Source organism: Leopardus geoffroyi, chromosome A1, assembly GCF_018350155.1.
Source record: "Leopardus geoffroyi isolate Oge1 chromosome A1, O.geoffroyi_Oge1_pat1.0, whole genome shotgun sequence".
NCBI classification, from domain to species: Eukaryota; Metazoa; Chordata; class Mammalia; order Carnivora; family Felidae; genus Leopardus; species Leopardus geoffroyi.
This window is the reverse complement of record NC_059326.1, coordinates 3,801,733-3,829,447: the sequence shown is the minus strand read 5'-3', so window position 1 is coordinate 3,829,447 and position 27,715 is coordinate 3,801,733. Positions and strand designations below refer to the sequence as shown.

Sequence of the window (27,715 nt, the reverse complement as noted above, 5' to 3'; positions counted from 1 at the left end):
GCGTATGTCATAATTCATAGGCTGACACTTCCCTCATTCCACATCTCGGCGATCCTGCGCACAACTCCATTTTCTAGCACGAATGGGAATCGTAAGCTCTCTTTGTGTCCGAACAGCACATTTTAAGGGTCAAGATCATATAAAGTTCTACCCTGATAAGATAAAGGAGTCGGATTTTGGAGGAAGACTAGCATCAGAAAAGCACTGTTCCTACTTTTGCTTTTCAACCGTCTTATCTTAGGTATTTCCCTGTTGCTTTCACATAAAACCAGCCTGATTTCTAAAGACACCCTTGCTTAGCTCTATGATGAAAACTTTGTGATGCCGTGATGGATTCTGTCAACCGATCAAGTCAAAAGGCCCCACAGTGGAGACTCCTCCTCCTCACAGTGGAGACTCCTTCGTCCGAAGACACGTCCTGAATTTTGGTGGAATATGTTCGAAGAGCTTTTCGGCAGGGCTTTGTGGCTTTGCCACCTGGCCCTGTCCATGAGACAAGGCCCACGGAGCCACATTTCTTTCTGATCCCTGCACCTGCTTCCTTGAGAATGTGGTCCCCCTTGCTGTTTTATCTCCTTTTCCTTCTTCAGACTGGCATTCCTTTCTCAAATTCTACTCCAACCTGTGGTCCTACTCAAGCTCTGGGCAAATGGTACGCAAGATTTACTTGGAGACTCACAGTTTCTTACAGTGAAGACGAAAGTGGAGGCGGAAGGCATATGATGTTATTCGGTCTTGGCTTATCGCCTTGTCTTTAAAATATCCACTTCTCTGATTTCGAGGGTCCAAAATGACCGAGACTATTTATTTCCTGATTTAATATGTAGTCTTTTAGGAAACTGTATATGGTTACCATTTTCCCCCATGTGTTTGTTGTTGATTTTGTGCTTTGTCAAATTACTCAGAAACTATCTGCAAATATGTGGAACATTTCATTCATAGTGTTTCTTGAATGCTTTATCAACAAAAAAAGGATCACCAAACATAGAGTTTAATTATGCAATCTTTCAAGAATTTCTTTTAACACACGAAGCCTTCACTGGGCTGTTTACTGGCATTATAACTTATAAATGCTTTCCTACTATCATGAGTAATGTAATCGTTTTCTTCGAAGTGCCCAAATGCTTACAGTTGGGATTCCCAGAGTTCTGAGGGTGCATCTAACTCCTAACCTGCTGGTATCTTTCTCCCACCAGGTGGAACAGAAGACTCATGGGTGCCTTACATGTATTTCACATCGTGAGAATTGTAAGTTTCATTAAGGTTATTATGCTTCTGATCACTCTCATTACTCCAAACAAAGCCCTTTTATTACCATCGGGCACCAAACATTCACGACCAACCCAGTTAACCTTATAACATATGCTCTGATATATGCCCGAGTATATTCGTAAGTCTTACGTATTTGGAGGCCAGTATTTCCCCGAAATTTGCCACCCTAGCTCCAAAGGGAAAGGGCACTGTTCCTAAAACAATGTTTAGCACAGAGTGTTAGAGTTGCTATTATTGTATAGTAAGTACAACATTCGTGGTCTTTTGACTTTGAAGCTAGATCATACTGGAATTTCAAAGAATACGTAGTTATAGAAGATGACGGTGCTACATCTTGACAAAGTTCTGGAAACTATTATTACAGATACAACTCACACCAGATCAGAAAGGCTCTACAATATCATTGATATAATCGATCAAAACCCAAATGCCAATATACTAAATTGTATAAATGATTCACATATTTACATATTTTCCATATTTTAAATAGACTCATTATGTTAAAAATGTTCATGATCAATTCCTCTCAGCATATCAAAAAATTAAATATTTATTTTTTGTTTTCGTCCCTTTAAAATGTTTTGATAACAGGGGCACCTGAGTGGCTCAGTCCATTGAGCATCTGACTCCTGACTTCAGCTCAGATCATGATCTCACGGTTCATGGCTTCGGGCCCTGTGTCAGGCTCTGTGCTGACACCACAGAGCCTGCTTGGGATTCCCTCTCTCTCTCTCTCTCTTTCTGCCCCTTCCTCAGTCGTGTGTGCATGTGCACGTGCTCTCTCTCTTAAGATAAACTTTAAACAGTTTAAAAAATAAAACGCTTTGATAACAGAATATGATTTAATCAAAGTAATCACAAAATAATAATGACCTCTATTTGTCTATACTGAGAGCAAAGGGATAATTAGTTAGTTGAAGTTAGCCACTACGTAAGGTGGAGTTATGCTGGCCTTTCTGTTGATAGCTTTAACTTATTCCCCTGCTTATGAACCCAAGCGACGTTAATTTCTCTCTCCTGCCTCCAGTTTCCTATCTTACGCAACATCCAAAAAATATTGCGTCCACGTTCTCATATCGTTTGTCCCATATCCACAAGGGCAGGATTTTTTTTTTTCTTCTGTTACGCTCTTGGCCAGTCCCGCTCCCTAGAACACTGCCAATATTTGATGAACAAATGGATGAAAATAACGCAGAGATCAATTCTCCATTAAATGCTCTTTATAAACTGCTGTTCTACTGGATTATATGACCAAAGAGTCCTACTTACAGAAGTAAAACAGTCACGAAAGAAATCATTTTCTAAAAATCCACGCAAAGGTCAAATAATCATAAAGGCAGCAAACCTGAGGACTACTGCATAGATTGTGTGGTGTCGGGTAGACCTTCTTCCCTCGTCACCGAGTCACCGAGGAGCTCATTCTCTCGGCCGCCAGGAATACTCCCTGCTCACAGTGTGCACCCGAGGTCCTGGAACTGTCGTTGGCCAAAGAGGGCTACCCACTCCCCCACCCCCACCCCATCCAAAGCGACGCCCCTCCCAGGGCAGCTAATGACAGGTCGCTCTGGTGGCACAGGGCCTGGCCCTTGTTGTCTTCATTCATGTCTTCTCTGAAGGGTCAGTCTGGCTCCAGAGAGTACCGCCCACCTCTCCTCTCTGCCCAGCCAGTCCAGTGGGATCACGGAGCCCTCTGTCTCCAGCTTCTTCCTCTGCCCACTCCTGCTTCCTCCACTCCCACAGAGGTGTTCCTCCTAGCAACCCTTCCTAATGAACGTCCTCCATGCAAATCTCGGTCTCCTGTTGCTTGTTTGTTTCCTGGGGAAACGGGTGGCCTGGAGAAAGCAATGGATGACACCTGGTGAAAGGCAAGGGCCGGAACTTCCATGCTAGTTGTTGATGAGGACAAACACAGACGGGCAGCCAGCAAGGGAGTTCTCTCCATTTGTGCAAGAAGACGCATCAAGGACAGATGATCAGGGGGCTGAGGGCCCCTGGCCCCCACAAAGATCACAACTCTCTGCTCAGTTTCCAGACGTGGAAACCCTCGACTGGAGAGGCCAGGTCCCCAGAAGGAAACACCTGTGACACTGGAGCAAGCACACAGTGCGAGGACTCATCCAGCCCTGCTCCAGCAGAACCAGAGGCCGCGTGACTGGGCTGCGGTACAACGAGCAAAGGGCAACCCTGTGGAAGAATCACAGTATAGTCCTCTAGCATTCTGGAATAAGGTGGTGCCGTCTGCGGTAGGGAATTACATGCCATTTGTAAAACATTTCCCTAAGCGCTCCCGGGCTTTTGTGGACACAGGGCACCCGACCGTGAGACATCTATCTGGCCACGTGGCCAGAATCTCCCATCACAACTTGAGTTTTGTTAGCCCTCCACCGAGGCATGAGGTCAGAGGCCAGCAGTAATCTCCTGGACGTTAGAAGTGGCATACCAGGCACCAGGGCAGGCAGAGGGCACAAGAGGCTGCGTGCACAGGTGGCTCATGGTTCTGTCACCCACCACCTCTGCCTCATCTCAGTCCTCTGGCCACACAGGGGTGTCCCTTACGACCAGCCTGTAGAGGAAGAAAATGGCCAAACCTGGCTTCAGGGTGGGTTGGCTCAGTAGGTTGGTGCAAGCCACAAACGTCTTGCTGTGGACCATGGCCCAGTCAAGGTGCTGAGAGGAAATCTTCCCAAAGCACAAAGCTTCAGGCAGTTCATCTGCACATCCACTTTTGGTGGAAGCAGAGACAAGCTGAGGTTGGAATACAGACAGTCTCACCGACAGGGGTGAATGGCTTGGCTGTTTCATCAGGACCTGGAAGGGGGACGACAACGAGATGAGGGAAAGAGCCTGAGGGTGGACCTGGGGGGGCACAAGGGCAAAGACCTTCGCTTCACACACTAACATCCTCCCGAGTGTCCACTGTGGAGGAGGCACCAAATGGCCAGAATGACTCAGCCAGCTGACAGCAGCCAGCTCATCGTCACCCACCCCGTGCTCCCACAGCGGGTTCATTAACACAGTGGCTGCGATGGAGGCCACGTGTGGGCCCAACGAGGGTGCCCTCTCGTCAAGGCTGATCTAGCTACTGCCACTACTGAATGTCTAAACTGCCAACAACAGACACCCACGCTGAGGCTGGACACAGCCCAACACGTCCAAGCAGCCACTCAATGGCAAGACAATTGTATCACTCTGACTGGAACACACGGGACGGGTATGGGCTTTTCTCTTTCGCCTGCATGGCCCTGGCCACCGTGACTCTCTGAGGACCTACAGATGTTGGATCCACTGGTGTGGGACTCGCTGTGACACTGCAGTGAATCAAATGATCCACTTCATAACAAAGGGCACCGTGGCACTTGACTATGGGCCTACTGTTCTCAACACCCCATGGCATGTCCCAGAGCTGCCGGCTCGAGAACGGGATGGGACAGCCTTTTGAGGTTGCTGTTGAGGCCCCAGTGTGGAGATTCCTTGTGAGGGTGGGTGATGCCTCAGGATGCAGTCCGTACCGGCCATTTGAACCACCACGTGGCACCGTATCCCGTCCTCAATGGGTAGAACGCATGGCCTGGGAATCAAGGGTGAGAGTAGGAGTGGTCATTCTTACCATCACTTTTAATGACCTGGATGGGAAATCCGGGCCTCCCATCCCCACGACTATGGGCTCTGTGGATCTAGAAGTCTGTTCCCCGGTGGGAAATGCTTCCACCAGGGAGGGCAGCGTGAGTCCCATTAATGTGCACGCTACCATCCATTCACTTGAGCCCCTCGCAGCAAGACAGCAGTTAGGAGGAAAGGACGCGCCATTCCTGGCTGGGAAGAATGTCTGTCACCCAGAAGGTCTGGAAGGGCATTCCTCGGTATCCTCTGACCGTGCGGATGGCAAATGGACACGTGTTCACGCAAAGGCTGACACGTAAGGGCACGGTGACCAACGGCTCAGACCCCTCAGAGGTGAACGTCAGGGTCCTCACCCGGGTTGGCTACCTAGACCAGCAAAGGTATTAGGTGGGAATGAACGGGTGGCCGGGGGTGGCGGGTGGGAGGGAGACACGATGAGTGTCGGTTGCCTTCTGGAGACTGACGGCAGCCACGGAGCCTGTAGTTCATCCCGCTGATGTTCCTTCAGTGGCTTCCTCGGGGAAAGAGACTGACTAGAACCCTGTGGGGGGCAGGGGGCGATCTCCAAATTAGCTACGTGGAGTAACTCGCACGACGCGAGGGGTGAACAGCAGTGGCGTATTACCCTGGTCAGTCTTCAGAACCCAGGCCTCACTCTTCCAGCTGCCACGAGTGACACCTCAGGGTGAGAATGGCTTCGATGGCCCTGAGCCGCCCCACCTACCGTATGTCCCGCATCCACTGTTTGATCACAGCAGGGGGGCAAAAGCCCAGGCCCCTCCCTCAATCTGAGGACAACCCGGAGGGCCATCCCGGCTCTGACGCCTCTACATCGCTATTCAACCCTCCTGCCCAACTGGGCTGCCTTCGGTCGCGTGCGGGTGTTGTCCCTCCAATAACCCGGCAGGCAAATCTCCAGCTCAGGGTGGTTCCTGGGGACACTGGTCTAAACGACGGCTGTTGGAAACATTGGGATTTTAACAAGCGATCAGTCAGACACATCGATGCCCACCTTGTCTATCTCAGGGCGGATTCTCCGGAGCCTGAGGTGAGGACGCTCGTACAAATGATCCGTGAAGGGAATGTTCTCTAAGAGGCATAAATGTCAGGCGATGAGAACAGCTGGTCGGGGCAGGAGAAGCCAGACACACAGATGTGTCTAGTGACACGTGGGTACCTAGAGAACTGTCCTAACCGTTACTGGCGGTTCAGTGGCCAGTTCGTGTACCAGCCCGGTGAGGGTGACCTGAGCCCGCCCTGGTACCATTCATCCTGTATAGACATGACCCTGACGTTTGACATTATTTACAAAGGAAGACAGAGTTTAGAATGTTCCTCGAGTGACACAGGGAGACTGCATTTAACCAGGGAATAAAGAAGCCTGTCATCTATGTCATTAAGTCCTTGGAGTTTTCTAACCGAACTGAAATTTTCAGGCAAAGCAACTATATAACCCCTTCCCCTCAAAACCTCAATTTGCCTAGTCCCTAAAAATAGCATTCAACTAAATGCTAACTCCGAGAAATACCCACACAAAGTTAAGGACCAATTTTAAGAAAAGAAAAGTTATTTAAATGTATCAACCAAGCTGAGCTTCTTTTTAGTTACAAGTCTCCATGTGAAAGATTTAGGGCAAAAAGAAATTCTTGAGGTAGGCATAATTAAGGTTCTTATCAAATGTAGTGTATATGCAATTTTCTGATTGCTTTGACAGTTCATTAAGAAGTTTCAGAGAACTTCAAGGTCACGATTCACTTCTATCTTTATAGACACCTTTTCCTCAGGATTGAAATGCGAGGATTTAAAGCGATTTTCAACTGTTGCACAGAATACACATTCAAATGCATTCCGGTAGGGGGACAGCATACCTCTATGTTTCACCAAGATTAACATTCTAGAATGTTTCATATAAAATTTTCATTAAGATCTAAAATGTTTTATGAAGGGAAAATGTTCATAGGAAACCCAGTCAGTTGAGTTTTGTTTTTTTGTTGTTGTTTTTGTTTTCCCCGAAGGCAATAGGGATTTCCAGTAAGTTAGTAAGAATACCAGAGAGGGTTTTCTGTTTGTGTTCTGGAATGTGCATTTCCTCCTCAGCAGCCCAGACTGCGTGTGGAGAGCATTCCTCAGTCTAGCACCTTCTATATGGGGCTCACGGTGCCTTCCTAGGGGATCCAGGAGAAGCATGTTAGAAATCCTGATCACTCACCATTCTGAGGCTCCTCCCTGACCTCCTGGTCACGGAGACTAAGAGGTTATGTGTTTCCTCATTATTGACAGTGACTGTGAAGACAAGGAGGGGTGGGGTCAGGAGGGGGGAGGAGTATGACTGCGGTTCAGGAGGAAGTCAGACCCTGTCTAAATGTTTTGTCTCAACTGCATTTGGCACTCATTATAACCTCAGGAGGTAGGCACTGCGATTTTATTCCTATTTTTACAACTGAGGAAACCGAGGCTGAGGGTAATGAAGCAAGCCGCACAAACAAGGCCCCACGGCGGGAGAGTGGCCCTCTGACTTCACAGCCTGAACTTGTAATGGTTGCCTCTTCACGCATAGAGTGCTTTTCAGGGGTGTTCTACACATAAGACTAACTGAGAACGTTCAGAAGAGAACTGAAATAGTCACGAAGGTGAGGCAAGCTTTCACGGCATCCATCTCGACAGCAATGACCTCTTCCTGCTGGCTCTCCCTTCGTTCCCCAGTCCTCAGCCTTGGGCTTTCTAGAACTCCTCTCCTCTCCCTCCCCCTTGCCCCCAACCCATCCTGCAGGGCAACCAGAGGGAGCATCCCAAAGAATAATCCGGTCTCTGTGGCTTTTCTGTGGCAAATGCTTAAATGGTGCCCCACTGCTTCCGGAGGAAGCGCGGATCCCTTTGGGGGCAAGCGCACCCTCCTGCAACCCCAGCTCGGTTTTCATCGGCGCAAGGCTGCGCACCAGTCAGACCCACGCCCAGCACTCTTCAATATTTCGAGGGGTTCTGAGAGAAGTCTGGAGACTTCTGCAGATCTACAAATTGCTAAGAATACTCCTGTTGCCAGTTTTTCATACGTGTCTCTAGGGCAAAATCACGTATAAAATTGAGTGAAGTTGTGCCCTGAAAATGGCAAGCCCCGTGGGCGGGGAAGTCAACAACACTCGTGGGGTCGTCATGGAAATATCTGGCCTCGTAGAGGGTCCGGAAGCACACAGAGCTAGGCAGATGCTGTTGAGGCTGAGAAGAAGAGGAGGAGGGAAGGCTGGAGGGGTAGAGGCAGGTTCTGAGGAGTAGGAACGTCGCAGAATCCTGCTCTGGAGTTTTTCCCCCTCCCACTAGGAACCCCTGGGGGAGGGGTTGCTTAGCAGGCGGGCTGGGCTCATTCGAGAAGAAACAAGCGTCTACGAGAAGCCAGGTAAAAGGGGGAGCAGAGGGGGAGCCAGAGGTCCTACAAAATACACCGAGTTCAACAGGAGGGCCGCTCATCATTTACAGTTATTACTGGATTTTCATACCCGATGGCAATATGACTAGAAGGTGAGTATTTTGAAGGACAGCATGGAACCATTTCATTTTCAGCGTTTCAACTGTGTAGGGGAGGAAATATTTTTCCTTCCACCCTTGAAGGTCTTCCAGGTGGTGTAAGAATAAAGGGGGAAAAAAACAAATCAAACAAAACCAAGCCAAAGGCTCACCACACGCACGTGGAGGCCCAGTAACGAAGTTGAGGCTCGAGGACAAGACGGGGGCGGGTGGCTTTTATACCTTTTGAAGAAAGTGGCCATAAGTCGGTGAGGAATTGACAAAGAAAACTTGGCTTTGGGAGCTCCCATTTGTAAAGAATTTTTTTTTTTTTTTACATTTATTTATTTTTGAGACAGAGGGAGAGAGAGAGCATGAACGAGGGAGGGAGACACAGAATCCGAAACAGGCTCCAGGCTCTGAGCTGTCAGCACAGAGCCCGACGCGGGGCTCGAACTCACGGACCACGAGATCATGACCTGAGCTGAAGTCGGTCAGTCAACCGACTGAGCCACCCAGGCGCCCCTTACATTTATTTTTGAGACAGAGGGAGAGAGAGAGCATGAGTGGAGGAGAGCACGAGAAAGGGGGAGACACAGGATCCCAAGCAGGCTCCAGGCTGTCAGCACAGAGCCCAGTGCGGGGCTCGAACTCACGGGCCACGAGACCATGACCTGAGCCAAAGTCGGACGCCTTAACGGACTGAGCCACCCAGGCACCCCCTGTTCGCGAGGAATTCTAAGCAGAGTTTTGGCTGGGGGCGTAAATCAGTAAAAAGTAACAAGAGTTGCTCGTATAGGCTTCTTGGCTCTAACTTCTCCACCTCAGGTGATGAGGATGTCTCTCTATCTCCTGCTACAGGGAGGGCGCCTTTCACAGGGGAGGCTGGAGACAGGTGCGGGAGTGGGGCTCAGGGTGTTCTGCTGGCTGTTTCTTAACCGGCCTTTACACTTTGGGGTGGCCTGCCCTTGGCACCTGCCAGCGCGAGCTTACAGCCTCTTTTGGACACCTGGAGTTTTCAGTCTCAGGAAGGGGACATTTCCATACGCAGAAGTACTTTACTTTTCATTTGGCTTTGAAAGAAAATCTCAGGTCTAAGTTCTAGAACCTATAAAACTAACACCAACTTGAACCATTCGTCTTGAAACTCTGAGTGTGCCTCTTTGCACCTGTTTCAGCAAAATGTTTCCGAGAAAATAAGTAAAAAGTAAACACAGGACGTTTCGTGCCAGTGAGTTACTCGATCCTGCTGGCCAGTCTTTCTGCCAGCTGAGTCCTATTTTCCCTCCTCTTTCTCTGCGCCTTCCTTTCAACTTGCTTTCCAATCTCTCCTGTATCAACTCAGGAAACAGAGAAAGAGCGGACAAGTTTAGGAGGCCCGAGTGTTGGCACACCGTTACCTTTTACTTCATTTATATTTACTTTTTGACAAGTGTTTTGAACAACACGTTGTTTTCCAGGTTTTAGGAGAGAACTACTCTCTCCTGTTTTTGCTCCAAGAATATTTGGGAAGCCGAAGTTGGTATTCTTCTCTTGTTTTGCTTATTCCCCAGATTTATCTCACGACCTGAAATTTTGCTCTCATTAACTTTACTCTATTTTTTAACGTCTGCGACAGAGCTATGGACAAAAGGTAAAGCAAACGTAGTTCTACCACAAAAGCTGAAGGGCAGAATTAGAATCAGGCAATCTTAAAGATTATATTTTATCTAGATTAACTACAGTATACAACTTAATGTCCGATAAATACAGAAATGCTACCATGGAGTTCTACAGATTAAAAACATTAGAAACACAAATCGTGCGAAAAATACCAACGTGTTAGCAGTCAGAGTAACTTAAGAGTTGAAATGAGAAATGATACTAAATGTTATTGATACTTACATATAATCATTTCCAGAGAAAGCTATTCAACACTTTAAAAGGAACTTATTAACTATTATGTCACCTATGAAGAAAAACAGTGGAGAAATCTTGTACCTACTCGGTTTTTAAGTTGTACATTGTAGCGATGTTTTAAAAAAATCCAAGCTGAAGGATACAAAATCCAAGGTAAAACTTGGGCCTTACCTTAGACGTCACAGAAAGCACGGGGCGTGGGCAGTACCAGCTCCAGAGTTAGGCAGGGACTCAATGTTTCGAACTTTCCCCTTCCCTGCAGAATGAGTGAAGGGTTGAGGTCTCACCCACTGTGCCGGGAAGGCTCTCACGTGTTTTGGCCTTGTGTCATGTTTCATTCCCTCGTATTAGCAACAGGCGTGTCTAATTTTACTCAGTGACATAAACAGCTCATACCACACTTAAAATTGTTTGGGCACCAATTCTGGGACACAGCTCTAAGTGGGCCAAAAAAAAGAAAAGAAAATACTTATAAAACCAACATTTAAATCTTGAATCACGATGGCCTTACGTAATGATAACTTTCTAAAATAAACTTTACCTTAAATGAATAGCAGAAAAGCAGACTGGTTTCCAGGAGAAGCTAATGTTGACAAAATCTCATAGAAATCATTTCAAATTAACAGGCAGCATTTACAACTTAGGACTTTATTAGTATGAAGTGTAAACTATTCTCATTCAAATGAAATGCATATTAGAATAGTCACTCCTTAAAGATCAGTTTCTTTAAGTCTCTTTTTAAGTGAAAAATTTTAATGTTTGCGAAGAAAACCTTGAGGAATTACCATCCTAATAAAGAGAAGGCAAATACATCCCATATGTTAAAATTATGACCGTTCTTTACTGATAAAGTAAACTTATGTTTAACAAAGTATGCGAATGTAACAGTGCAATCTTGATGTTTTTATCTTTATAGAAAACGTTACATCATTGAACTTTTATAAGAGGTAAAGAAAATAAATATCGAGCTTTTCAATAATCTTTTATTTTGCCCTATTTTTGTACACCCTGGTGAGCTGCCTGAATTAACATGGACTAAATTGTATGTTTGAAATTTGGATTTTGGCACTAAGACTCGAAAAGGAGAAGTGGTGTAATTATAATCCATATGCTTAATATTTATTTTCTTTTCCTCTCAGGAGACCTCTTCTCTTTCTTATTCTATTTATTCATAACCCTAACGTCTTTTGACATTTGATGCTTTTTTTTTTTTTTCAACATTTATTTATTTTTGGGACAGAGAGAGACAGAGCATGAACGGGGGAGGGGCAGAGAGAGAGGGAGACACAGAATCGGAAACAGGCTCCAGGCTCTGAGCCATCAGCCCAGAGCCCGACGCGGGGCTCGAACTCACGGACCGCGAGATCGTGACCTGGCTGAAGTCGGACGCTTAACTGACTGCGCCACCCAGGCACCCCGACATTTGATGCTTCGTACACCAACAGCTGCAGGCCTTAAATTAAGAGCTGTTACAGCTTCAACTAATCACACACTTATTTATAAGACTTTAAAAAATCTTTCATGAACGCTCTGCCCATTACTGTTTTCCCTATCATGGCAATTTAGTTGGACATAAAATTATAGCACAACTATCAATTCCTAATAAAAACATAGAGCACTTAACAATGATGACATAAGATGTATTTTTGTACCAGTATGTGTCTAAAAAGTCAAAATTGGCAACTCCTAACTCAGTATTCTGGTTGAAATGTCACACGTCGAAAGGTTACGCATCGAGGGGCCTTTTCATCAATCAGTAAATTGGTTCTATAACGATGAACTTTTCAATGTTTTGGGGACTGCTTTGTACAAATGTTAGCCAAGCTGTGGACTCGATCTGCATTCACATCTAAAAATTCATTTAGTACTACCAACGTCTCTTTTCGGTCCTTCAGTAGGAAGGCTTAGAGGAAAAAAACCTTTCATTTTATAGAATAGTTGAAATCATTAAAACACCTTCGAAGTCTTTAATGCAGGTCTGGCTTCACTCTGTAACTCACAAATACACATCTCCTATGTTTTCAGTGGAATCCTAACACTTTAAAACTGTAAGAGACCTTAAAGGAAACCAGGTCTAACATTCCACTGGATGTTAGGTTACGGAGCTCAGGCTTACGGAGCTGGCTTGGCCACAGCACAGCACAGAGATGGAATCTTACCTACAGAGAGAACAAACCGGTGGTCGCCAGAGGGGAGAGGGCCGGGGGTGGGTGCAGGGGATTAAGAAGTACAAAGTGCCAGTCCTACATAAATCATGGAGATGGAAAGTTCAGCATAGGGAATGTAGTCAGTAATACTGCAGTGATGTCATTTGGTGCCAGACGGTGACTATGCTCATCTGGGCGGGCAGCGTGTAATGTCCAGAATTGTTGAATCACTATACACCTAAAAGTAACGTAGCATTGTGTGTCCACTACACTTCAATTAAAAAAAAAAATAGAAAGTCCTTAGGCTCTCATGTTAAGAGGGTCTTACATAACTCTAGGATCTCTCTGCGATTCTTTTTTTTTTTTTTTTTTTAATGTTTATTTATTTTTGAGAGAGAGAGAGAGAGAGGCAAAGCATGAGCATGGGAGGGGCAGAAAGAGGGAGACACAGAACAAGAAGCAGGCTCCAGGCTCCGAGCTGTCAGCACAGAGCCCGACGCGGGGCTTGAACCCACAAACTGTGAGATCATGACCTGAGCCGAAGCCAGACGCGCAACCGACTGAGCCACCCGGGCGCCCCTCTCTGGGGTTCTTAAGAGGGTCTTCCATAAGTCTAGGATCCTTCTGGGCTTCACCCGCATCCTCCCTCCTGTTGTCAGCTAGCAATCCTGCCCTCCTACCTTGCTTCTGCCTGGGGGTAGACGGTCCTGCTGCTGGCCGTGTAGCTTACGATACTGGGTTGGGGAGACCACTTTTAGATCTAGCGAAAAGTAGGAGTTTCTGGTGGAGATAGGGTTCATTTTGGACTACTCATTTTTGGTTTTGACATGAAGTGAGCTGTAGGTTGGCCCGAGGAGGGACAAGACACAGGGTGCGGGGGTATGGGATCATTCAAAGTGTGAAAAGAATAGGGCAGTCGTGAGGAGCAGGGAAGTCAATTCACTCGTGAAATATACTAGATCGGTGCAGGGCCCAGCCGGACTCGATCACTACCCACTGGTCCCATTTTTGACAGTTCCTGTGACTTTGGACACTGACTGTAGACATGAGCGCCCATGACTAAATCCCCCCAAACCACCTCACGCTTGCCTCCGCGACGAAACTCCTCTCCCCAAACCCGTTCTTTCGTCCATCCGTCCTTTCTCAGTGTGTGACTCCATCCTCCCCAGTCATGGACGACCCATAAAGGAACATCCCTCACCAACCGGCTCGCTGGTCACCAAGCCCCAGGATCGCCTGCCCTGCCTGCTCTCTTGTCTCCAGATCCCCGTCTGATGGGGGGCGGGGGTCACATCAGGACTTGCCGGGTGCTGCTGCCCGCTTCCAGGTCTTGCCACGTTCCACTTTACTCTCCCGGAACTGCCAGAGAGACGCCAGGAACAGGTAATTCTGTCCACAGCACTCCCCAGCCTAAAGCCCTTCAGGGAGCCTTGAGGGTGCCGTACCCTGTACTCCACGGGGCACACACACCTTCACGATGGGGCCGCGCGTCTGTCTCTCCTGCCCTGCTCGCGGGTAGCTGGCCAAGCCTCTGACTAGAGTCACCTCCCGTCCTTTTCTGCGGGAAAACGAATGACTGTCTAATCTTTAAAAGTCTGTTCACGTCACTATCAGCTTTCTAGATGTGTTTATAAACTTAGAGTTCTTTGTATTCACGTTGCCATCATTGGTTTATATACGTGTTCTCCCTACTAGACCATGAACTCCTTGCTCAGCACCTGCATAAAGTGAGCCCTCAGTCAACTAGCCTCTGAACAGTGACACCAAACTTCAGTGTTTTTTACGATACCAATGCCACAGTGCACAGTAATTATAAAAAAAAAAAAAAAAAAAAAAAAAAGACTAACATATGATCAGCATGACATTCTAAGCCTTTTCCAGAAGAGGTCAGTGTAACAGTAATAAAGATATTAGCTTTCAGGGCAAATGACAGTGAAACCAAATTAAATTATTTTGTAAGATAAACTTTCAAGCATTAAAAAATGCCACATCAGTTCTCTGCCCCTCCAATCGAAGCCACACTTCCTCAGGAGAGATGGCCACAGACTTTTTGCACTAGCAAGATGGAGTGAGATGATTCTGCACACAAATGAAAACTCTCGATGAATTTAAATCTGGAATGTAATCAACATCATCACCTGGATGCTTCTCACCCAAATTCTCTGGTTATTTTTAAATAGGGATCATCCATGTGTGCACATTTGAAAAAGATAATTCGTATTCTCTTTTGGAGTTGCTGTATCAATAAAAAATTAAATTGATCGCTAGACTACCGCATGTAGGTGTTTTGTGGCTTCTTATGGTACTTTGGGAGAGTTGGGGAGTCAGTCTTTAGTATAAAGAGCTAATTCAGTGTTGTCAGGGATGATGGGAAAGAAAAATGTGGGATCCTGGAAAAATAAGAGGTGAGAAAGACAAAAAAAAAAAAAAAGGAAACTCACATTTCAGAAGAGAAACATGGCCTATCTGAGATTTCAAAAGTTACCCGCTGGTAATCACTTCCCTGGGTCATCGTATGTTTAAAGTCTTATTCCACGGACACAGGACTTTGCCCAAATTGACAGGGAACAGGTTCCACAACTCCGTTAGGTGCAGACTCGAGCGGTGACTCTCAGGTCGGGCAGCAAACGGAAATGTGGCGTGCACACAGCAGAATCACAGGAAATGCACGAGGAGTAATGACCAAAGCCGAACTTGCACACTCGAAGGGGAAATCTATCAGAAGGGCTTGTAATGGAAACCTCACTGTCTCCCGCTTCCCCCGCCCCAGCCACACTTCCATCGGTCAGAGGTCACCGCTGAGATCTTCCTTCTCCTACCTACCTCTGACCTTCAAGTACCCTTACAAGGCTCTAGCTGGGTTTATGAACTTTTGACCTAGTCTATTACTTCACGTACATTATCACCCGGGAGCCCTTGTCTCCTTTTTCCTATGTGCTTTTACCATCAGTTCGTTTCTTCTGCGGTCACCTCTGCAATTTCAAACAATCGACTTAAACATTCACTTCCTGTTCCATAATGACCGTGTATCCGTTGGTCCTGCTGCCTGATGGAGGGCATTAGCATTCTGAATGTCCCAGCCCCTTGCCCACAGTGCCTTCCACTCTTGTCTCCAAACTTCTGTCCTTCCCTTTATTTTTGTGCATGCTTACAATGGTCATATTCACCTTCTACACTGAAACTAATCTCCTGGGGCGCCCGGGGGGTTCAGTCGGTTGAGCGTCCGACTTCGGCTCAGGTCATGATCTCACGGTTTGAGCTCAAGTCCCGCGTGGGGTCTGTGCTGACAGCTCAGAGCCTGGGACCTGCTTCGGATTCTGTGTCTCCCTCCCTCCCTCCCTCTCTCTCTCTGCCCCTTCCCCTGCTTGCACTCTGTCTCTCGCTCTCTCAAAAATAAATAGACATTAAAAAATTTTTTTAAAAAGAAACTAATCTTCTGCATCTCCTGTGATTTGATCAAGTTGATTTAAAAATTAATGCAATACACCGTGTTCACATTTTACAACTAGCTACCCGACTATCCAACCATGCTCCTTTCAGAGATAAGCACCTGTGCCCCTCAATGCTTCTATTATCGGTTTGAATGATCCACTTGTGAAATATTTCTCCAAATATTTTAATTGCCTTGTACGGACACTGTGTCTTTCCCAGAGAGCTTTTGTGGTTGGGGGTTTCTGAATGCCATCTTTATTGTTGTACAAGAAGTTTTGCTAAATTTGCCGTCCTCAGCTTATCTCCTACTTGTCTCTCAGTTTTTATTCCTTTAACCTATTATTTGGATTCAATGTCATTTTTCTTCTTGAAGGAAAAAAATGTTCCTTTCTAGTTGAAGTAGCTTGTACCATGGTTTTCTTGTAGGACTCACCTCCACCTCCTCACTTTCTGATGGTCTTTGTGTTTCTTTTATTCTCTACTTCTGCCCCATCGTCAGACTTCTGGCGAATTTCTGATAATAAAACCCATTGTATACGATCGCGTTTTTCTTCAGCATCCTTGTATGCCAGACTCTCCCTTGTCCTGTGCCAGTCCAAGGGGCTGAGCTGGCTTCCCGCACAGTGGTCGTGTTCCTCACCGCGCTCCTAAGCTGCGTGAACAGTTCCCTGAATCAGCTGTCAGGTCCTCTCTCCTCATTTACCCCCTTGCTTTGGTGGGATGTCCCCTCAAATGAGCATTCGGAAAGGGTTTGGGGGAAGTAGATTATCTGAGTCCTTTTATGTCGGGAAATGTATCAATTCTGCTCCCAAACTGGTTAATACTTTCATTTAGCATAAAATTCTGGACTAAAATAATTTCAGACTAAACTTTGAAGTCCTGGCTCCATTGACATCTGTCCTTAAGAGTTCCCGCAGAGAGGGGCGCCTGGGTGGCGCAGTCGGTTAAGCGTCCGACTTCAGCCAGGTCACGATCTCGCGGTCCGTGAGTTCGAGCCCCGCGTCGGGCTCTGGGCTGATGGCTCGGAGCCTGGAGCCTGTTTCCGATTCTGTGTCTCCCTCTCTCTCTGCCCCTCCCCCGTTCATGCTCTGTCTCTCTCTGTCCCCAAAATAAATAAACGTTGAAAAAAAAAAAAAAAAAAAAGAGTTCCCGCAGAGAAATGCAATTCTAGTCATTGGCATTTCTAGTTTATTTTGAGTAAGGTACGTTACTATTTAAAAGTAGCTGTGTGCATCTTTTGTTGGTAAAATTAATATTCTCCCTAGTTTATTTCCTGTTATGTTCCTCTGGTATTTCACATATCTGAATACATCAAAGAGAAGGTAGTGTCCATTTATAAAATGTAAATGTATTTGTTCTTACTGAAAAGTAATGATTGAGTAAGACACTCAAGTCATATTTCATGAATATTCTTAAAATCTGCTCTGATCAGAAATTTCTGACCAAGAACTAGAGAGTAAATGATGGTAGGATTTATGAAAAGGAAGATACGTGATATAAAATAAACTGGAGGGAAAGAAAAACAATTGAAAAAATATTGGAAATCTGCATTTGGAGGCAAAGTTAAGATCTATTCCCAGGGCCATGGAAAGCATGTCAGACACTGAAACTTGTGAGAATAGCCACTTACAAAAAAGAACACTTACTCCTTCTGTGAGGACGTTTCTCCTAGTGTGATAGTTCTTCTGGATTCTCTCTGTAATTGCACTCATTTCTTCCCAGGGTAAGTGGTTTAATTCTTCTCCCTGATGAGTTACAATAAGAAAGGGGGTCTGTACGGTGCAATCCCTCCCTCGTCAGGGACCTTCATGCCCGCAGGAAGTACAGTTTCAGGCTGGAAGTTTCAACTGTAACCTTCCCCGGGGGGCGGGGGGCAAGGGGTGGGGGGGACCTGTGATCATCTAGAGCTAAGAGGTGGGTGAGTCCTTGCTGGGAATGCAACGTTAGCAAGCCCATGGTCGCTGCACATCTAGAATATGTTCTCCGACAGCTTTCTTTGCAACAAAAATGACATCTAGACCTTCATTTGCCTCATCTCAATTGGTTCAGAACTCGGGCAGTAAACACAGAAAGGATTTTTCTCAATCTTCTCAAACTAAAAACAAACGAACAAACAAAAAATCAGCATCTAACAACCACACGTCTCTGCTAAGGATCTACTTTTATAGCAGGGGCTATTCTGTATTAGCACCTAATCTAACTCTTCTCTTTCAACTTCTTCTTTTTGCCTGGCTGGTGCCCTCTTGGATACCTCTGTGGTCCTCACAGAATTCAGGGCAGACCAATGTGTCACTGCTCATTTACCTCCCTATATCCCGTTATTCCTTTATCTGATCCTAAGTTTGATGGCGGGGACTGAGTCTTGACCCCTGTGTTTCCTCCACGTACTCAGTAAATATCTGCTAAATGAATGCATCTAGTACGTGAACCACAATTCCTACGCTTATATACCTTTCTTTCCAGCTTAGAGGGCAGACCGCTAAACACTCAATAATGTGGTTCGCCTAACAGTTTAGGTAGGTAGCACAGGCTACGGAGACATATAGAGGAAAAGTTAATTCTTTCTGGAAGAGACCTAGTGGCAGTGCGTTCTCCAACAGCAGAAATCATCATTACCTCGGCCGGCCGAAATTTCTAATGCTTGTGCATGTTTCGAACGCATTCGATAAGTTGACATAATAGCGTGTGAACATAATTTGTAAAAATATGAGAGTCAACACATATGGACATATGTGCCTGTCGCTGACCTCAGTTTTCTATTGATTCACGAGTGGGTTTGGAGAGCACTAACCAAAACCTTCAAAAAGTTACTGTTACAGTATTGATGACTTTCGTTGAACGCCCTAAACCCTCCAAAATCAGGGTCAGATACCTGATAGCCTCTATGGCTTGACAGCTTGGCTGATCTCCTATATTCTGTAGTCTGATTATGATTCACACTACACAGCGTTTTAATGTAAAAATCTTCCTTACTTATTCTTTCCCTAGAAATAATGTAAACCAATGGGCCCAAATTCCAGGCTTTCGGATCAAGTGAGTTTTAAATTCAGCTTTTTCACAAGTAATAGCTTGTGTTAGGTAACTTAGTTACCTTCTTTAATGGTTTGTTTTCTGCCATTAATGTCGGGGATAATATTAGCTCCTTAATTATTTAAAATAATTAAATGAGGCAATGCACAAAAGGCTCTTGGCACATAGTAAAACACATATGATTGGGAGCTATGGTAGCTATTATTACAACTCTTTCTCAATGCCGTGAGTGAATTTTTCAAAACGAAATAAAATATGTGAATCGCAGATTATGACAAATTCAGCCTTTATAGCAAAGGTATTTTGGTTTACTTAATAGTATACCTAACATGATAAAAAGCATTTAGACTTGATTTGACTTGATGTTGTGCCTACTCATTAGCTCAGCTAGTAACGAACCTTCACAGGCAGTCCACACAACAGCAAACCAAATTATTATTTTTTTCTTACAGTTTATCAAACCAAATTATTATTTTTCCTTACCGTTTAGCTTTCTGATATCCAAATCCACAGCATTTGTCAACAACTTGCCTTGATACGATACATATAGTCGAAGAGTCTTGGCAGACACACGGGGATACTTTATAGTCTGAAAACTAAAGATGCTGGTAATCCCACGCAGCTGCACTTGACTTGCTCCTGACCGTTGTCCTGCTCAGGTCATGCTGAGGGGCCCTGTGCTCCTGACCTCCTACTTTCATCCTATCTACCGAAAAGTCTTCAAGATCCTATTATTTCAAAAAGCCTTTTTCCACTGAAAATGCGTAGCTGGACACTAGAGGGACCTTGACAACAGAAATGCTGTGTTGTGAGGTCATGGGAGTGCCAGCACGATTATGGTGCTGGGGCCCGGGAGAAAAGACAGTCGTGAAGAGAATGACACCGAGAGATGAGATGGAGAGGTGAAGTTGGCTTGGATCCCTTGTGTTTAATGTTTATTTATTCTTGAGAGAGAGAGAGAGAGAGAGACAGAGTGCGAGCAGAGAGAGAGGGACAGAGGGGCAGAGAGACAGGGAGACACAGAATCCGAAGCAGGCTCCAGGCTCCGAGTGGTCAGCACAGAGCCCGATATGGGGCTCGAACCCACGAACCGTGAGATCATGACCTGAGCTGAAGTTGGACGCTCAACCGACTGAGCCACCCAGGAGCCCTGGATCCTTTGTGTTTAAAGACTTATTATAGGCATGGACATTTCAGTCATCATGCTGCAAACTCAGCGTATTTTAATCGTCCCTCCCACTTCTCTGCAACCCTTCTCTTCTGTTCTCCTCCTTAGCTTAATGGCATTGCCATTGGCCAGTTGGTCACACTGGAAATCATCCATAGCTTAATGTAAATTGTTTCCACTACTGTGTGTATTTGTTCCTCAATTGGCAAATGCTCTTTTGCTAATTTTTAACTGGAGAAGGAAGGCTGCAATGAAAGGGGAAAAAATGAAGGATGTTGGCCTAAGCACATCCCATGCGTGACCCAGTCTGGTTGTTCACCATGAAAGAAAAAAAGCAGTTTGATATCCAGCATCAGATTCAGCATAATTTTTTTAAGTTTATTTGTTTTTTAAGATTTCTTTTGAGAGAGAGAGAGCAGCAGCAGGGGAGGGGCAGAGAGACGGGAAGAAGGAGACAGAATCCCAAGCAGGCTCCGCGCTGTCAGCACAGAGCCCGACGCAGGGCTTGAACTCGCGAACCATGAGATCACCACCTGAGCCAAAGTCAAGAGTCTGATACTTAACTGACTGAGACACCCAGGCACCCCAGATTGTATACAATTTCAGCAACAAGAAAATCTGGCATCTCCACAATAGCACAAAAGCTGGTTTCTCCAGCAAGGCACAAAAATCCCATTCGTTCACTAATATGCAAAAAGGAGACAAACACTTTTCTCATTTAAAAATGAGAAACTGGGGGCGCCTGGGTGGCGCAGTCGGTTAAGCGTCCGACTTCAGCCAGGTCACGATCTCGCGGTCCGGGAGTTCGAGCCCCGCGTCGGGCTCTGGGCTGATGGCTCAGAGCCTGGAGCCTGTTTCCGATTCTGTGTCTCCCTCTCTCTCTGCCCCTCCCCCGTTCATGCTCTGTCTCTCTCTGTCCCAAAAATAAATAAACGTTGAAAAAAAATTTAAAAAATAAATAAATAAATAAATAAATAAAAATGAGAAACTGAAAACTTGAAAATGGCAAACATGAACACGTTCATTCCAAGAAAACGTAGAAATACATGCTTTTTGTTCGTTTCTCAACATCCATTAACTCTACCACTGGTAACGACTGCTGGGTTTTCTTTTTGAGCAGCCACCCCTACCTTGCTTTTAGTCTATATGTTCACTCAAGTCACATCAATGCCATTCCCAGGTTCAGTGGCAGGTCATGTGACTCAGCCCGGGCTGAGCAGAGCAAGGCGCTCTCTTGGCCACAGAGATGCTTTCAGGATGAGTCCATCGAAGCCAACCAGCCTCAGTCAGAGCAGCCCCACGACTTTCGCTTCAGTGACTGACGAGACACACTTTGGTTTCTGCTGGACTTGAAGCTGACAGCGACTCGAGCCTGGCTTGTGAGCGGCCATGACCACCTGACAGCACGAGGGCTGGAGCTGGGCGACGAGAAAAATGCATGGTGACTTCAAGTCCACGAATCACGGCATGCCTAAATCAGCTGCAGTCTCGTACTTCTTCGGCTGCGTCAGTCGGCACATTGCCTTTTTTCATCGAAAACTATAGAGTTGGTATTTGACAATTTGCAACGTAGAAATCCAACCTAAGTTTTAGTGAAATCAGTGCAATAAAGAAGCTGGTGTGGGAGAAGGAGGGGACGACGGTGGCAAGAGTAAAACTTCAAAAAATGAAGAGAGGTGATGAACACAAATGTGAACAACTCCCTGCCATCAGTCATGAAACAGAACTTGCGGGGTGCAGAATTCCACATCCTCTGTGGTGGCATACACAAACGATGGGACTATTCTGTCATACCACGTGCTCTGGGGAGGTCAAGGATGAGGACCAAAAGACATCACGTGATTTGGCAAAAGAAGAATGGGAAAATTTAAGGTGGTAGTTCTAAATTAAAAAAAAGAAAACCATAGGCATAGTAACGATTCAAGAAACCCTCATGCTAAAGCTCTGAACTTTCCCACATACTATTATTTCATCAAAGTAAAGACTGATGATTTTAAGACCATGGATGTTTTTCAGCACTAAGGAAGTACCTCTGCAAATTAAACTATAACACTAATTATAATAGGCATTGCAAGTAAGAGCTATCAAAATGTAAGAAATGGACATTTTAGATTTGGTAAAATAACAGCACAACAGAGTGAATGGTAACAGCAGTTGTCTGTCATCTGGTGATTTATTTAAATAATATTCATCAAGGGTTGTCTCTGTCATACAAGAGTTGCTTTTGTTGATTTGTTTTTATGTCTGTCTGCTAGAATAAAGGAGAAATTCAGTTCTCATCTCAGTAATTATCTAAGAAAAGTAAAGCTTTTTTTAGGTAGCTGTATGGAAACGCTTCCCATTGTATATGGTGGTTGTTAAATGGAATTCATGACTGAGTCTCTAAAACCATTTTTCTGGGATGCTGGCTTGGTTTGTCTTATATGAACCAGTTACGCTTAAAGGCCACCAGGATCCTGCTGAGGCCACGTGTGCTGTTTTTGATCCAATGAGCACCACGTTGGTCCCAAACACTGTTCTAGATGCTAAGGACACCAGAGTGCACAGGACAAAGGAGGCCTTGCCTTCTTAGAGCTTATATTCTAGTTGAGAGGAAACAGTCAATAAATGTGAAAACAATGAACAAGAAGGTTTCTTACAGTGGCAAGTTTACTAAGAAAATAAATAAGGGGGCCCCTGGGTGGCTCAGTCCGTTGAGCGTCTGACTTTGGCCCAGGTTGTGATCTCACGGTTCGTGGGTTTGAGCCCCATGTTGGGCTCTGTGCTGATAGTTCAGAGCCTGGAGCCTGCTTTGGATTCTGTGTCTCCCCCTCTCTCTACCCCTCCCCTGCTCATGCTCTGTCTACCTCTATCTCTCCATAATAAATAAACTTAAAAAAAAAAAAAAGAAAAGAAATAAGGGGGCACCTGGGTGGCTCAGTCGGTTGAGCGTCTGACTGTGGCTCAGCTCATGATCTCACGGTTCATGAGTTCGAGCCCTGTGTCGGGCTCTGTGCTGACAGCTCAGATTCTGTCTCCATCTCTCTCTGCCCCTTCCCTGCTCGCACTCTGCCTCTCTCTCAAAAATAAACACTTAAATTTTTTTTTCATTAAAAATAAAAGAAAAGAAATAGGGTGATGGGGAGAATATTTTAAATACATAGGGCAGGACTTTGTGGGATGATCTGAATAATGAGAAAGAACTAATCGTGAAAATACTAGGGCAAAGTGTGATACGGGCAAGGGGTGGCACATGCAATGGCCCTGGGGCGGGAACGATCTTCTATGTTGAAGAGGCACAAGCAAGGCCCCGGGGTGGGAACATGGTGCGTGGAAAAGCACAGACAAAGCCAGAGAGACTGAGGCATGAAGAACAGTGGTTCTCAGCCGTGGCAACACAACAGAACCAAGCAGGAGAAGTGTAACATAATACCTACCATTCTCCAGGATCCTCTGCAGAACTTCTGACGTGTTTGGCACAACAGGGGCCCCACTATCAGTCCAGTTGCCTAGGCAAGTCTCGTGGGTCACCAAGAGCAGTTGTGGAGCCACAGCTGCACAACAACGTAGCTACAGCCCCGTGTAAGAGGAGACGCTATTCCAGAGGCCGGACTCAGAAATACAGGAGGGGGACGGACACGGTCAGCGCACTGCTGCTCGCTTCCGCCAACAAGCCCGCTCCATACAGCCGTCCCTCTCCTCTCTCCCTTCTTCTGAGTGGACACTTTCAGGAGGTCTGTGCCGGGATGGGAGATGTTCTGGTCTGACCGCAATTTTCTTCACGACCCGGAGTTTTTTTGCTTGTCCGACGTTCGCTTCCCAGTCAGCCCTCCCTCCCTCCCTCCCTCCCTCCCTTACTCCCCTCCTCCCTTCTCCCCCTTCCCTCCTCCTCCCTCCCTCCCCTCCCCTCCCCTTCCCTAATACAGGGTCCGTCTATGCTCAGCTTTAACAGGTTGCCTCCTGGACGTGTGACTGACCTGTGCGACTCTGTCTGCCCACCTGCCGTCCGTGTGTGCACTTCGCATCCTCCCTGCGAGACGTGCACACTTTGCACCACGCAGGACACACCCGGGTTTCTGAGTCTGCAGCTCCAGTGGCCTCTCTCGCTATTCTTTCAGACATACCCCTGTTCGATTCCCGCTCTTTGGGGCAACTTTCCACTAATTTTGTGTTTGGGTTTTAGCTGTCTCCTACTTTTGCCTCAACTAGAGTGTGCATGGGTTTCTCTCTCCTTGTTGCTTCTGAATGCTTTCGGGAGGGCACTGTGTAACTATTAACCTCACACTGTCATCTTCAAGATGGAAATCGGTCACCGACGTGTTTATCATGGGGCTGCGAGGGTCCTTAGCTACGCGTGACAACTGTTGGCGGCCACCATGGTGTTCCCTTCCGTGGATCTGACTCCTGAAAGAACTCTGGTCTCTCACAAAACCCTAGATAACCAGACAAAAGGAAAATAGCATACTTCAGGTTCAGTAAAAGCTTAAACGGAGCCCAGAATTGAGGACAGCTTGTGGCCTTGGTTCGAGCCAGACTTTCAGGATTCCCGATTCCTCTGTGGCTCGTATCCCACTTTCAATCCCTGGCAACGTGAGTGCTCTCTTTTGGAACGTGATTCTGTTCAGTTCACCTTTATGCCTTGGAGTATAACTGAAAGCTTAGTCATTTTTGACAGTTCATTTCAACTCAATAGCATGAAGTAATTGCTTTAGCTCCCAAAGTGAGATTTTTTTTTCTTTTCCTTTTTTCTTTTCTTTCTTTTGTTCTTTCTCTTTCTTCTTTTTTTCTTTCCCTTTGTTTCTTTTCTTTTTCCTTCCTTCCTTCCTTCCTTCCTTCCTTCCTTCCTTCCTTCCTCCCTTCCTTTCTTCTTTCTGTATATTTGAAAGAAGCAGTTAAGCTTTTTTTCACCTCTAGGCTACACTATGTGGACATTAAGTCCACTACCAGTTTATCAATATGGCTGGTAAAACCCTCTGCTCAGGGGGCGCCTGGGTGGCGCAGTCGGTTAAGCGTCCGACTTCAGCCAGGTCACGATCTCGCGGTCCGTGAGTTCGAGTCCCGCGTCGGGCTCTGGGCTGATGGCTCAGAGCCTGGAGCCTGTTTCCGATTCTGTGTCTCCCTCTCTCTCTGCCCCTCCCCTGTTCATGCTCTGTCTCTCTCTGTCCCCAAAATAAATAAAAACGTTGAAAAAGAAATTAAAAAAAAAAATAAAAAGATTTCACACAAACCTGATGTCCTTCAGTAGGTGAATGGATAAGCAAACTGTGGTGCAAACCGGTGATGAAATATTATTCAGCAATGATAGGAAATGAGCTCTCACGCCCTGAGAAGATGTACAGGAACTTAAATGCATGCTACTAGGTACAAAGAGCTAGTCTGACGAGGCTACCTACTGTATGATTCCTAGCATATGACATTCTGCAAAAGGCAAAACTACGAAGACAGTAAGAAGATGAGTGGTGGGGCACCTGGGTGGTTCAGTTGGTTAAGCGTCCGCCTCTTGGTCTTGGCTCAGGTCGTGATCTCACAGTTAGCGAGTTCGAGCGCCCTGCCGGGCTCTGCACTGTCAGCGTGGGATTCTTTCTCTCCTTCTCACTCTGCCGCTCCCCTCTCTCTCTCTGTCCTTCTCCCTCCCTCTCTCTCTCTTTCACACACACACACACACACACACACACACACACACACACTAAATAAAGTTAAAAAAAAAAGATCACTGGTCACCAGAAAACTGTGGGGAGAAAGGGCTAAATACATAGAACACAGGGAACTTCTAGGGCAGTGAAACTATTCTCTATGGTGCTATAATGGTGGATGCATGTCATTATACACTTGTCCAAACCTATGGAATATACAACACAAAAAGTGAACTCTAATTGCAAACTCTGAGCTTTGGGTGATAATAGTTGCCACCAGTAGGCTCATCAACTGTAACAAATGTAGGATGAGATGTTGATATTGGGGAGACTGGGGGGGCAGGAGGAATATGGGAAATTGTTGTACCTTCTTCTAAATTTTGCTGTGGACCTACAACTATCCTCTCTCCCCAAAGTCTTTAAAATTGTTTACCTTTCATCCCATATTGTTTTGCTCCTTTTTTAAATACAACAATTGTACGTCAAAATTTTGTTCAAGAAATACCGGTCATTTACTTGTGGAACTAGGTATGTCACATAATTACTGATTTGAGAATGATGTGATATATCCCTTTCATTGTTCAAAAACTGTCTTAAATCATTTTTTTTGCCCCAATTTTTTTAATGGAGTAAGTTGATTAAAATTTTCAAATACAAACTAGATCAAGATAGGCACACGGTAAGATTGCTTTACACAGCTCAAAGCTAGGCTGATAAGAATTTATTTTCTGTCTTTAATAAACCAGTCATACGTGCAACCACTCTCTCTCTAAAGTCTTTTATGTAAACCTCAAATACATGTCTAATCTTGCACTAATTCATAAACAGGGGAAAGCACCATGGAGGGGAGGGTCACAGAAGTGTAATGGCCTAAAGAAGGTGAAGGAAAAGCAAGAGGGGAGGACCCGGGGAAGCAGGGTCCTCTGAGGAGGAAAGGACAGATGCAGGCATGGTTAGGGTTATGGTTGGGGAGAACAGGAAGTTGAGGCAGGGCATCGTCCCAGCTGAGAGGAGGGAGGTCAGCAGCGAAGGGTGCTGAGGACCACGGAGGAGGTCTGGGATGACTCCCGACGGGATGGAGAGGGAACAAGTCAAGCACAAGCGAAGGAAAGCAGCGTGATGCTAAAGGGTCCTGCCAGCTGCGGCTGCAGGCTGTGAATGGTCAGCACTGGCCACTGAACGTTTATGGGATTTTAAAGACATGTGGGGGAGAAGAACAGGAAAATCACCACACAGGACTAACCTACGGCAGGACTTTTCTCAGGGGATGGAGCAGATACACGTGGACAGGTGGAAGCGGACAGTGCTGGCCAGGCCAAGGCAGCTCAGGAACCAACATGGGCCCGGCTACGCGGGAAGGGACATGGCAACGAGGGGGAGGACGAGGAGGCCGGTGGACAGCAGTCCAAGAAAGTGACAGGGGCAGGGCCTCGGCCTCTTCATGACGGTTCCTACGTGCAAAGGACGTTCGGGGCAGGTTTCCGTGCTCAAACTTGAGAGGCTGGAAAACGTTAAGCCTAACTCCACAACAATTTGCTGAGCAATCCAAAATGGTAGCAGGTACCAAGCTGCCAAGCATCATGGAAGCAGAGGCCACTGGACCCAAACGCAGGAAACCGGGAGGCCGTGTAGGGTGAGGCTTTAATGGAACTTAGCACCCAGCTGGACGGGCAAGCGAAAGGTTTTAACGTGGCTGTGTGGGAGCGTAAGTGGAACGAAAAGCAAGGTTAACCAGCAGAGCAGGAATGGTTTGAAGTGAATAATGAGGCAACCCATTTTGGACAAAGATGCGGGACGAGCGGATTGCTGGATGGAGACACACAGTCTGCGGTCTGAGATTAGGGCAGGCGAGCCAGAGGAGCTCTGAGGCGCTACAACACAAGCCATTGCTAATGGAAGTCTGGCCTTTCAATCTTCCCCCTCCCTTTTCTGAGTGCAGCAGATTAACTTTTAGATACCTGTTTGTTTGACTGGGGCAGGAGTTGACAGCCACACTTTGGATATAATATAGAAATCATGTCGAAAGCATATCCTGT

At 46.1% G+C, this 27,715-nt stretch overlaps 1 protein-coding gene across 5 annotated transcripts in view; it reads right to left on the bottom strand.

Moving 5' to 3' along the window:
- The window catches only part of SGCG (sarcoglycan gamma), a 131,774-nt gene that overhangs the window by 93,247 nt on the left and 10,812 nt on the right, over positions 1 to 27,715 (bottom strand). The window contains exon 1 of one of the 5 annotated variants that reach the window (XM_045454677.1): positions 10,462 to 10,590. The exons of the other annotated variants lie outside the window; for them this stretch is intronic. The gene's annotated coding sequence lies outside the window, so the exon portion shown is untranslated. Of the gene's footprint in view, positions 1 to 10,461; positions 10,591 to 27,715 lie in introns of those variants that run through there. 5 annotated transcript variants of the gene reach the window in all.